The 12,628-nt window shown below is 41.8% G+C and overlaps 1 long non-coding RNA gene across 1 annotated transcript in view; it reads left to right on the forward strand.

Moving 5' to 3' along the window:
- The first annotated feature begins 405 nt into the window (after nucleotides 1–405).
- LOC129680497 (uncharacterized) overlaps nucleotides 406–12,628 on the forward strand; it is a 64,602-nt gene continuing 52,379 nt past the window's right edge. Inside the window, exon 1 of the long non-coding RNA XR_008720699.1 lies at nucleotides 406–796. This is a non-coding gene — a long non-coding RNA (uncharacterized LOC129680497). The remainder of the gene's footprint in view (nucleotides 797–12,628) is intronic.

The raw sequence follows: 12,628 nt of genomic DNA on the forward strand, positions 1-12,628 counted from the left end.
AGATGTTGAAAAGGACCAGAGGAAAGCAGCGGTCCGGGAGCAAGGACCCAGAAGCCCTTTGCTGGGGTGGGTGTGTTGGTAGAGCCTCAAAGGGTGCTGCTGGCCTGCAGGACTGGCTGTCATTGTCGCGCTGCTCAGGAGTGGGGCGATCGGGTCGCCAAGCCTGGGAATTGGCACGGCTGGGGTTTCGGGGGGCGGAGGGATCCTACCTCAGCCCCTAGCAGTCCGCGCTGGGCGGAAGCGCGTCCCAACGACTGAGTAAGTGAGGCGTGGGCACGCCACCTTGTTTACCCCCCTCCGCAGCGCGCCCCAGCGGGTGCCTAGTTTACAGAAGGCCCAGGACGCCGGGTGGGAGGCGCGCGCCGCGATGGCGGCTCGCCGCCGCTAGATGCCGCCACTTCCCAACAGGAGCTGGCCGCGGGTTCGTGGCCGACAGATGGCGCCTGCGCGTTCCATTCGCCTCCAAGTCGCCGAAGAGCGAACACCCCAAACAATCCCGAAGCGCCACAAAAAAAAGAAAGAAAGAAAAAAAAGAAAGAAAAAGAAAGAAAGAAAAACAAAAAACAAAACCCCGCCGGATCCGATGGCCACTTTCAACCTCCTCCCCGATCCCCGGCTCTAGAACCGCGGGGAGCTTCTCTTCCTGAGTAGAACACAAGGGTGTCAAGAAGAGGAAGGGGAAAAAAAACAATCTTGTAGCAGCCCAGGGTGAAGAAGGCCCCCGGCCTGAACCAGAAGGAAGGAGCCGGGAGGCCAGCAGTCTCCTCGCTGCCTCCGTAGACGCGGAGGGGGGCAGGTAAGTTCTAAAATGGCGGAGGCGAAGCTTCTCGAAGTTTGGAGGGGCCCCCGGAGGGCGGGCGGCCCCCCGTGAGGTGTGTGGGCTGGTGATCAGGGCTTCGGGAGCGTGCGGCGGGGACGGAGGAGAGAGGCCTGCCGCTCGCTGGCCAGCCCGCGGCCCGCTTGGCTGCCTGCAGCCGGGCGCCGGGCACAACCATCGAGTGAGCGGCGGCGTCCGGGCGGGGGCGGAGGTGGGGGCGAGAGGAGGGCTCGCCTCGCCCCCCGCCCGCGTCTCCCCGGACTCTCCTCTCCGCCCCCGAGTCGCTCCCCCCAACACTTCCAAGCAACTTCCAGGACCCTCCCTCCCCTCTTCTTCCTGCCTCCCTCTCCCCTCCCGGAGCCGCTTTTTTGAGCGCAGGACGCTTCCTTTCGACTCCCCTCGCCGAAGGTTTTGCTCTCATCTCCCTCGCCCGACTCCCTCGGGGCCTCGGCGGAGGACACCCCCCCTTCCCCATGGGTGGCCCAAAATGGAGAACGCGCGGCGGCGCAAGATGGAGGCTCCGCGCCTCCGCATAGCGCTCTGTGTCGCTGCCTCTCTTCCCGGGGCCTCTTAAGCAGCCTGGGGGAGCCGAGCCCCCCCCTCCCCCAGACTGGAGGTGGGGTGGGGGTGCCATCCATAGTTGGGAGGTGGGGTAGGGGGGAAGAAAAGGAGAACCCGGAGAGGCCGCGGCTGTGTGTGTGTGTGTGTGTGTGTGTGTGTGTTGGGGGGGGGTGCGGGTAAGGAAGCGAGCAAAATGGTGGTGCTGGGAACGAGGGGGGGAGAGGGGAGGGTGAGCAGGCTCGCTTGTGTCTATTTGGGCCTCGGACCGAGGGAGGCGAGGGAAAATCTACTCTGCTCACACCCCTCCCTTGTCCCCCCCCTCCCTCCGCCCTTCCCCTCCTTCCTTCTTTCCCCTCCCCTCCCTCCCCTCCCCTCCCTTCCTCCCTCCCTCTCCTCCCTTCCTCCCTCCCTCTCTTCCTCCCTTCCTAGAGAGGGAACAACATTCATGTGACGGGCCCCTCGGCTTCTCTCCCCCGCCCCAACATCTCCAGCGCGTGGTGGGGGAACTGCTTGGGCAAAGCGGTTGGCATCGATCTCTCCATCCTTTCTGAGGCCCCGACTTCGGTCAGTTTTCTCAGGGCACCAATTTTCAAAATAGGTTGGGGTCCGGCGGCGTCGCTCCCCTGCGCGTAGACCTTGCCCCAAAGGGGGCCCTGCCGGCCTGGCATGGGCGGAGGGGGGGAAGGGCGGGAGTGGATGGCTGTTTGTTGGGGGGTTTTGGCGCCACTTTTGTTTTAGTTTTAGTGCTGCTTTTTCGTTCCCACCCCCACCCGCACTGTCTTTCTCAAGGCAAGAACTGAGCTGATCCTTGCCCCAGGTAGGCAGCCTCTGTTTTCCCTCCACACTTTTATTCTTGCTTGAGGGCGACTTTCTCTTTTCTTCTCTCACGGATCCGGAGATCTGTGGACTGCAATTTTAGGAGGAAAAGGGTCAGTTGGGCCATTGGAGAGAGAAGGTGTGGGAAACAGCATCAAGTAGTTCCGCAAAACTTTGAGCCCCGTTCCCATTTTCTTCTGGCCTAGAATTGTAAACGTATTGTTGATTTCGTCTCCCCCCCCCCTTTCCCTCCCGCCGCTCGAGAATGTCTTGTTTTGCCTTTAGTTTTTTTTTTTTTTTTTTTTTTTTTTTTTTTTTTTTTTTTTTTTTTTGTAATAAACTGCTGTACTCTCGACATTTAGTTTCTGCTTCTCGGTGTTATACGTAATTTTATTTTTAATCCTAAACGATAATGGGTTATCGTGTGATTTTTTTTTTTCTTTCGTGCTTTGGTGCTCGAGTTGAATTTTTAATATTGCATTAGTAGTTTCATCCGGTCTGGGAGACTTTCTCCTCCGTGGCCTAGGATGTTTTTTATGTTGTTGCCTACCCCCTCCCTCACCCTCCTTCTTTCTTCTGGATGTAGTTTTTAAATTGGGGGTTATGTTTTTTTGATTGAATGCTTATTTCCAGCTTCTGTGCTATGTCTATCAGAAACTTTTGATCTGTGGGGTTAGGTTTAAGGAAAGGAGACACTTGTGTTGGTTTGTAATGGTTCCTTAAAATGCGCGGGCCGCCTCTTCCTCGACCCTAGTAAAGCCCCATCTTCCCTTCACACTGGAGTGTAAATTCCGTACCCCCTTTCTCCCACGCCGAATTTCACAGCAGCCACACCCTGTATATATGTCTCTGTGGATTGGGCTCATTATCAGCTTAATTTAGTGACTTAAACCACCATGATGGGACTTGCTTAAGCACGAAGCTTCTTTTCCTGTTTAGTCGTGGTGGTTAGTGTCGAAAGAGGAATAATCGAGGTTTCTTAATGTAACCTGCTGGGTCCAAGATTTGCCTTTTTTCTGTTGTCTTTTTTTCCTACTCGGGGCTGTTGGCGGTGTCAGCACCGCTGCTGGGGGCGGGGGGGGGGGTGGAGGGGAGAGAGAGTCGGGTTACCGAAGTGCGTCATTCCTGGCTCTAGCAGGGCCTGCTCGGGAGCTTGCTGGTGTTTGTTACTGTCCTCGCAGCACTTTCCTGCCAACCTTCTCTCTCTGCGTATTGGTTGGGAGCAAAAGCAGGAGGCGGTCTCCTAAATCTGTCTGGAGCCCAGTGCTTTGCATTTAAGGGCATATGTGAACTTATTACGTTTTTTTTTTTTTTTTTTTTTTTTTTTTTTTTTTTTTTTGATGGCCCTGAAAATTGGATACATTTCTGTTTAACAACATACAATTCAGGTAGTTTGGTCTTGCTTTCATATGTTTCTCAATGAACTGTGGGGTTAATTTTGTACATTTTAAACCACTTACGTCAAAATGCCTGGTTTTCTTTCTACGTTGATATCAATCTATAATTAGGGATCAGAAGGACCAGTTAAGGCAGAAGTGTTCAGCGGTTTTTCAAGTGGTTGATTGTAATTTCATGTTAAATAGTCTGTTTTTCTCCATTTTGACACGAAGTGTATAAATTCCAGCTAATTACAAATGTTTAAGTTCACTTTCACCTCATATTTCTATTTATCCTTTAAAAAATATAATTTAAAATGTACTCATTGGGTCTTATGGACTTAAAATTCTTAAAGATGGTTATTTCAGTGTTTTTTAACTGAATTCTTAAATTTTAATATATAGGAGTTGTGCAAAGTATTTTTATAGTAACATTGTTGAGACTTTTGACTTCTTAACCTGCTAGCTTGATACTTTTGTTGCCTTGGCTATTCTTGTACTTTGTGAGTACTTGTCTCTTCATTCTGTTTAAAGATAAGGGAGCAGGAGGACAGAGATGGAAAGAGAAGTGGCTTTGAGTTGATTATTGTAGCTACATGAGTTCAGAAGGGCTCATTGTTAACTTACTCTACTTTTGGATTTGCTTAAAATTTTCTGTACTTGAGGAGGAAGAATTTTGAAGAAAAATTTTCAAGTTTTTACATTTTGATGTACTGACTTATTTATATTGACCTAAGTTATTTACACGGAAACCTAGTCTTGTATGTAGGAAATTACATAATGCCTAGCACACTAGCTTTCAAAAATATTTAAACAAGCACTTCAGGGAAAACAGAATAAATTCTTACAAACTAGATAGACGTTAAATGTAACAGCCTGAATGTGCTCGGCTTCTACTTTCCTTTTGAATTTTTTTTTGAAAATAGGAAATTCCATTTGTAGATTTAAAAAATTTTCTTGGTGTCTTTTTCATTAAGTTGGAGTTGCAGTGAGTCAGTCTGAGAGGGATTTACTATTAATAGGAGGGGCTTTGGCAGTTGGAGTAAGCACAGTGGAAGGGATTGGGGTGCCACAGGGAGCATTTCCTGTAGGAAGATTGACAAGGCTCAGTTCAGTTTCAGTGTTTGGTGTTTAATGACTAGGTAGAGAACTGGATTGGAAAAGAAATGTACTTATTAGCCATTCCTTCCCACTGTGAAGTAAGTGTAGTATTATAAGGTATTTGAGACTGAAGGACAAGGTAAAGAGGGTTCTTCTTTTTAAACCAATAGGAACTTGAATGTTTACATTTAAAATGATGTACCCTCCCTAACAGGCTGCTCTTCTAACTACTTAAAAGTTGATAAGAAAACCATTTCAGTTGTAGAACATTTTTAATATTACCATCAGCAATAGAAGTGCAATTAAAATTAAGACCCTTGATCTCCTTTAATTAGTATATTTGCTCCCAAAGTCCAAGGTAAGTGCATTGCTTTCTGCAGGTTTGTATACTGTGTCAAGCTTATTTTGTTCCTCTGTTAGATGCATTTTTGAGTGTAAAAGTTATGAAGGGAATCCAAAACAGTATATATTTTTGTAAAGTATATTCCCCAATTATTATTATATAAAAATTTTACCCCAGTGTGGGAGCAAACTTTTCCAAACTGTTATTATTATTTCACACTCATTTTTTTAAAAGGATGTTAAGGCAGATTCCTGCCTTCACATTTTTATTCCTATGCAAATATTCTTAAGTAAATGGTAAAGATGTGGCACAGGCTTTGATTTGTTGTGGTGAGACCATAGCTAAATGACCAAACCAACAAATTATGAATTTTGCCAGCGTTCAAGTTGATTTTGGATTTTTAAAGTCCAAATGTAAATACAATTTTATTGAAATTAAATTAAACTTTTCTTTTATCATTTGTATGAAGTAAAATTGGGAGCTTGGCTTAGGATCAGGCTCTTTGAGAATACAGGGTTAGAGGTGAAAATACATCGTCATCATGTTAGTAATGTTTTTTAATATCTGCATGTTTGACATAATCACCACAGCCCTATAGGAGTGCTGTAAAAAGTGGATAGTATTTTTGTTTTGCTTTCAGTTCTTTATAATAAAACTTTAGTTTTTGATGCTGAAAGATTATTTTTGAACTTGAAATTTACATTAAAATATACAATTTGCTATTTAGAGGAGTACTATTTTGGGACTTGGGAGAATAATAGCAAAGGAAAGGGATAGCCCCAATTAGCAGTGCGCTATTAGTATAGTCCTAGTTAGCTATTAGTGTATATTGAAATGTGATTGTTAGAGAATAAAAGAGGAGCTATAAAATTATACACTGTTTAAAAGTACTTTGCATTCTTTCTTTGTAGTTTTTTACATTTAATATTTATGCTTAGGGCTTTTTGTGTATAGTTACATACTGTGTCCCTGTATAGTAGTATTTTTCTTTCACAAATATTAGATTTTGCATGTTCCAGTGGCAAAGATACAAAGAAATAATTTTTGGTTTGCTTTTTCAGTTTCTCGAAGTGCATTTTGTGGCATTTAATTTAACCAAATAAGTATTTTTCTGTGTAAGTAATGTGGCCTTTTGGACTGGGATTTGTACATATGAGTTAAAAAATAGTACATCTCTAACTGTGGTAATCTGTTACCAGAAGATTTTCCTCCTGAATAGCATTGTTAATACATGTTTACTGGTGCTTCATGGTGGCACTAGGGAAGAGGGGAAGCAGAGGCAGGCAGATCACTGTGAGTTTGAGGACAGCCTGGTCTACAAAGTTATTCCTGGACATCCAAGGCTACACTGAGAAACCCTGTCTCACACCCCCCACCTCCAAAAAACATGTTTACTCTACTTATTTAATACTGATTAGTGGACACTGGGAAAGTTAGTGTTGCTAGGTATAGTGGCTCACACCTGGGAGGCTGAGGCCTACTGCAAAGGAAAAATGCAAATTTGCTGGGAATTTGAGGCAGGTTGGGCCAGCCCTAGGCTACTTGGCAAGATCTTATCTGGAAAGAAGAGAAAGTTAAGAGAGTGATCAAATAACTTTGTTTTCCTCTCCCCAGAGAAGGTGGATACCATGGTTTCTTTGCTTGTTTATTTATTTTCAGACAGAACCTCGTTTTTAATCCCAGATAGCCCTCAAAATTTGTGATCCTCCTACTTGAGCCCTTTTAGGGTTGGGAATACAGTCATTTGCTGCTATTCTTACATATTAATTGAAAAAAATACATGATTAGACTTGAGAAATGAAAGATATTTCTATAAGCTCTTAATAATTTTATGTAAAACTAAAAAAAATAAAATTCCTTTTTAAAATAAGCATCAAGTGTGGTGGTGCACACCTTTAATCCCAGCACTCAGGAAGCAGTTGCTGGTGGATATCTGTGAGTTTGTGGCCAGCCTGGTCTACAAATAGACAGGACAGCCAACGCTGTTATACAGAGAAACCCTGTTTTGGAAAAAATAAAATAAAGTAAGTGTCAAGTAAATTTTCATTGAGTGTTTAAGCCTGGGAATGTGAGCTATTTTTACAATTTTGCAAGAATAACTTTGTAATGGAGTGTGAACTGTAATTTTTGAAGCCTGAGCTAATCTAGAAAATAATTTCAATGTTTGTTGGGTTTCTTTACTATTTTATGTGTGTGAGTGTGTTACCCACATGTAAGTCCATATATTGCACATTGCATGGTGCCTAAAGAGGCCAGTTGAGGGTATTGGATCCCATGGAACTATAACAGGTTGTGAGCTGCCAGGTAGGTTCTAGGAATCAAACCTGTGTCCTGTAGAAGAGCAACTAGTGAGTGCTCTTAACCACTGAGACATCTCTTTAACTCCTTGGGTTCCTTTTCATGTCAGAAACCATGGTTTAACATAGATCCTCTAATAAACTTTGCAAGATAGGTGTGGTTAGGTATTTCCTCCCCCCTCTCTCTCCCTCCATCTCTCTATCTCTTTCTCCTTCCTTTCCTCCCTCCCTCCCTCTTTTCCTCCCTCCTCCTTCCTCTCCCTCCCTCCCTGAGACAGGGTTTCTCTGTGTAACAACAACTCTGGCTGCACTGTAGACCAGCTTGGCTTCCAGATCACAGACCCACCAACTTCTGCCTTCAGTGTGCTGGGATTAAAGGCCTGTACCACTACTGCTCCTCTTATTTTTATTGATTGATAAATAATATCAATACTTAGATTATTAGACTTATTACTGATTAGTATCTTGACCTGTTTATTATTTTGTTTTATTCTTTCTTGCTTTTCATAAACTTTAGAGTTTTCTTTTATCTGAAGAAATTTTAGATGTTGGATTTAGTGAAGATGACGTAAAAGTAAATATACATACATATATTTTGGTGATTTTCATGGCTATGAGTCGAACTTTTGTACTTTGTGTTAACCATTCCCTTAAACTTCATCCTGCAGGGACTCATTTTTCCAGGTGATAAGCATTCTTCTCCTTAAACTGTTACAATATTGAGCATTTTCATCTCAATATTTATCTCTTTCATACAAAGAGAACTTTGTATTCCATTAATACCAACAGTTAGTGTCCCATGACAGAATCATAACCAGGGTACCCATGTCATACAATGTATTTGTTTCTCCTGTTTGTTTTGGAAAAGATAGTTAGGTTCCAGGAATACTTACTCAAATTTTCTGAATTCTGAAGTTAATCTAAAGAACCTTGGTTACAAAAGTTCCTAGAATATTGAGACTTGATTGGAATGTAAGCAGAGATTTATTTTCATAGTTATTTTCTTGCTTATAATTTTGATGTAGCCTCTTAAAATTTTATAATAAAATGTGAGAATAATCGATAATATTGCCATTTTTCTGATAAACTGGTTAATGTTAAAGATTTCACACAATTAGTGCTACTGAGTTGTTTTAAAGAATTGAACTTAGACAGTTAAGTGCATACATAGTTTTATTTGTAAGAAAAAATTGTGTAGGAGCCTTTTTCATTACATAATTAATTTTTTTTTCTAAAAAGACATTGATAGTAACTAATAGTAACTGAATCTAATTTATATGGCAAATAGTATTACAAATACTTTGTATGTATCATGACAGTCATTTTTCATAATCCCATGGGATATTACATCTACATGTTTCTTTTTTCTTTTTTCTTTTTTTTCATTTTGAGACAGGGTCTCCACATAGCCCTGGTAGTTCTGGACCTCAATATGTAGATTGAGGCTCATAACTCAAGAGATCCACCTGCCTTTGCCTCCCAAGTGCTGGGATTAAAGGCTTGGACCACCATGCCCAACCTATATGATTCATTTTTTTTGACAGAATACCTTGGGGATGGGCAAGGTGTCTTATGTTGTCTGCACTAGCTTAGAACTCATTTGTTTAGTCCAGCCTGGCTTTTAACTGAAGTCATTGTGATCTTCCCTCTTCAGAGTTCTAGAATTACAAGGCATGAGGTGCCAAACCCTGCCAAATTAGGATACTTTTGAGAGTAAGAGGGTCATTAATGAGACTGCATGCTGTGATAAGAGTATAAACTAGGACTGTCCCAGAGAAACTGGGATGTATGATGACCCTAATTAATAGACCCTTTTTCAGAAGAGGAAACATGAAGGCCTAGTAACTTGCCCAATTAGTAATTGGTAAGAAGGGATTCCAAACCCTATAGAGATTTCTATGGGTATGAAAGTGATTTAAATTATTTTAAATTGCTGGAATTGGAGGGTTTGATTATTTTTATTCTTTGGGTTAATTTTTTTTATTATTTTTTTTATTAATTACACTTTATTCATTTTGTATCCCCCCCATAAGCCCCTCCCTCCTCCCCTGCCGATCCCACCCTCCCTCCCCTTTCTGCATGCATGCCACTCCCCAAGTCCACTGATAGGGGAGGTTCTCCTCTTCTTTCTGATCTTAGTCTATCAGTTCTCATCAAAAGTGGCTGCATTGTCCTCTACTGTGGCCTGGTAAGGCTGCTCCCCCCTCAGGGGGAGGTGATCAACGAGCAGGCCAATCAGATTATGTCAGAGGCAGTCCCTCTTATTCTTTGGGTTAATTTTTATTGGTACAGGGTCAGTAGTAAAAGACAAGATACCATGTTTTTTGTTTTTTGTTTTTTTTTAAAAACCAGGAGAATTTCTAGTACACTGTTTTAAAGTCAGACTAGAGTGATTGTGTGTCTTAGTTAATGTTGAAAAACAACTTTCTTGATAGTTACCTAAGTAAAACAAGTCAAAAACGCCAAGCTAACATCTGAGTTTATTTTCCTTACATAGTAGTCACATCTCTTATCACTTTATTAGGAAATATGGATGCTATAATTTCATGGGAATCCCTCTGAGAAGACAGATAAAGAGAAGGGTGATTGATTTTTGGGACTAGGGAGAAATGGTTGTAAAAAGATGTTCTAGTTTAGAGATTTACCTGATGTTAAACTGATCTTAATAACATAATTTGACATGTGTCACTTCAGAAACTAAATAGTTCTCCTTGGGATGAAGGTACATAGTGCTCTTGGTAGAGCTGGTATGTTAGCATTTATAAGGCACTCAACACCCAGCTTCATTCGCAACCCCACCACTCCTTACTTTTGTGATAGTAGTTACAGTTATTCTGTATTTCTGGACTGCTCATGTCTGTGGTATTCTCTCTGCCAAATTACCAGATACAAATTCACATGTAGAGAAATGACTTTGGTATAGTTCTGACTTCTTGCATTGATTGTAAAGTAAGGCTTTTTTTTTTTTTTTTTTTTTTTGCTTGAGTGTAGGTGAGTGGTAGAGATCTGAGTTTTCTGCTTAGAACTTTTTGAAGTGGGTTTGAGACAGGGTCTCTCTACATAGCCTTTGCTGTTTTGAAACTTGCTGTGTAGCTTATGCTGGTCTTGAATCAGAGATCATCTTGCCTCTGCCTCCCAAGTGCTGGGATTAAAAGTGTGCACCACCACATGAGATACAATCTTCAAAGGACTTCCAGTTTTGTTTTCATAGTTGGATGTTTAATAGTTCATTGACTGTTTTCTTTATTCCCCTCAACTAGTTCATTTTTGGAGGTTTTGTTGATGTTTTAATCTTACCAACATGATCGAATTACTGCTAAGTAGTTCTGCATTCTAATTTGCTTAATTTGTTGAAATTGTACAAGAAAACAACTGGAAGGGAAGATAACATTTCTGATCAGACAAAGGAATTTGTGGAATGTGTTGTGACCTGGGAGCAAAGATTGCTTTTTGTGGGGGGGGGGGAGAATTTGAAGTACTAGGGATTAAAATCCAGAGTTTCCCGCTACATAAGCTAGGCAAGTACTTTACTGCAGATTCCTATCCCCGTCTCTTTACCGTGCTTTGGAAATATTGGCATTCCCTGAGTTGTCCAGGTTAGCCTTGAATTTACTAACTTGCCATTGCTGGTCTTCAATTTGAGGGAAAGAACTTGGGGGGATTTATTATATGAGTTTAATGAAATTGTTTTAATCTTGTTGGCAACTGTAAAGGTGGTGTTTATAGAATATGTGGGGAGGTTCATAGACACTCAGAAATGATGTACAGGATTTTTTTGAGATTGTTTCTCTGTGTAGCACTGGCTTTTCTGGAACTTCTGTAGATCAGGCTGGCCACGAACTCAGAGATCTACCTGCCATTGGCTTCTGAGAGCTTTGATTAAAAGAGTGAAAGTGTATAAAAATAATGTAGTTAAAAATATATTGTTGCAGTCAGGTGTAGTGGTGCATGGCTTCAATGTCTGCATTTGGTAGACAGAGTCAGGCTGATCTCTGTGACTTTGAGGCCAGCCTGGTCTGCAAATCGAGTCCAGGACAGCCACAGAGAAACCTTGACTGGAAAAAAAAAAAAACAAAAACAAAAAACAAAAAACAAAAAAAACAAGAGTGTAGTCAGGTGGTGGTAGTGGTACATGCCTTTTATCCCAGTGCTCTGGAGGCAAAGACAGGTGGATCTCTGAGTATGAGGCCACTCTGTTTTACATAGGGTCCCAGGACAACCAAGGCTGTTACAGAGAAACCCTGTCTCAAAAAACAAAAACAAAACAACAACAACAAAAAGCCCCAAAAAACAAAACAATACAAAAAGCTTGAGTGTATGTATGGGACAGAGCAGAGGTTTGATAGTCCCTCCTGGACATAATGTAAATGTAATTTTTTTTTTTTTTGTGGTGTTAGAGATTGAACAGTCTCATGCATGCAACACAAGATACTATGTGTGCATTTCACCAGGTTCTAAAAGATTTGTTCTTAGATCATTGCTGACTTATCCTGTTCCCTTAATATTATTAGTGGGACTTTATCAGAGTAAAATGGATAAAAGTTCCGACTTATTTCAGACAAAATTTCACTATCCCTGCCTGGCTTGGAACTTGCTACTTAGAGCTCAGGGGTACACCTGCTTCTGTCTCTCTAGTGCCAGTTGAAGGTGTATGCTACCAGGCCTGGTGAAAATTCTTTAAAAACTAATCTTATACTATAGTTACTATGTAGGTCTTTTTAAATAATTATCTGGTTATGTTACTTGTTTGGCCTCAATCTTGTGATCCTCCTTGCTCAGTCTCCCAAGTACCAGTATTAGAATGTGTTGCTACTCATTGCTTTTTTTCTTGTTTTGTGGTGCCTGAGGTAGAACCCAGGGCTTCTTGTGTTAGGCCACAACTGACACTTTTCCCAACCATCAATACAGTTTTGTCACAGTATCCTTAATTTGAAATAGTGACAGTTATTGAAAATACAGCTTGCTATGAAAGTTGTTAAGAGAAAAGTAACAGGGGATGCTAGTGTTACCTTGGAATGATTATCTTTGGTAGTTAATTGACTTAATAGATTTTATGATGTCTCTTTCTAGCATTTACCAAAAGGCCTTCCAATTGGTATTATGGTTCTGTGTAAAAGCAATAAAGCAACAAGCAATCAAAAATATATTTGTTAGTGGGATCCAGTGACATGGACCTGCACTTGGGAGGCTGAGTGAAGAGGATTTATGAGCCTAGATGTTTGAGGCTTGTTTGGGCAACAGAGAACACTGTTTTTGTTTTTTTAAACAAGGCAAAAAACAACCTCCCCCAAACAAACAAACAAACAAAACAGGGCAT

This window comes from Psammomys obesus, unplaced genomic scaffold (genome assembly GCF_907164565.1).
Source record: "Psammomys obesus unplaced genomic scaffold, mPsaObe1.curated_primary_1811, whole genome shotgun sequence".
In the NCBI taxonomy this organism is placed as follows: Eukaryota; Metazoa; Chordata; class Mammalia; order Rodentia; family Muridae; genus Psammomys; species Psammomys obesus.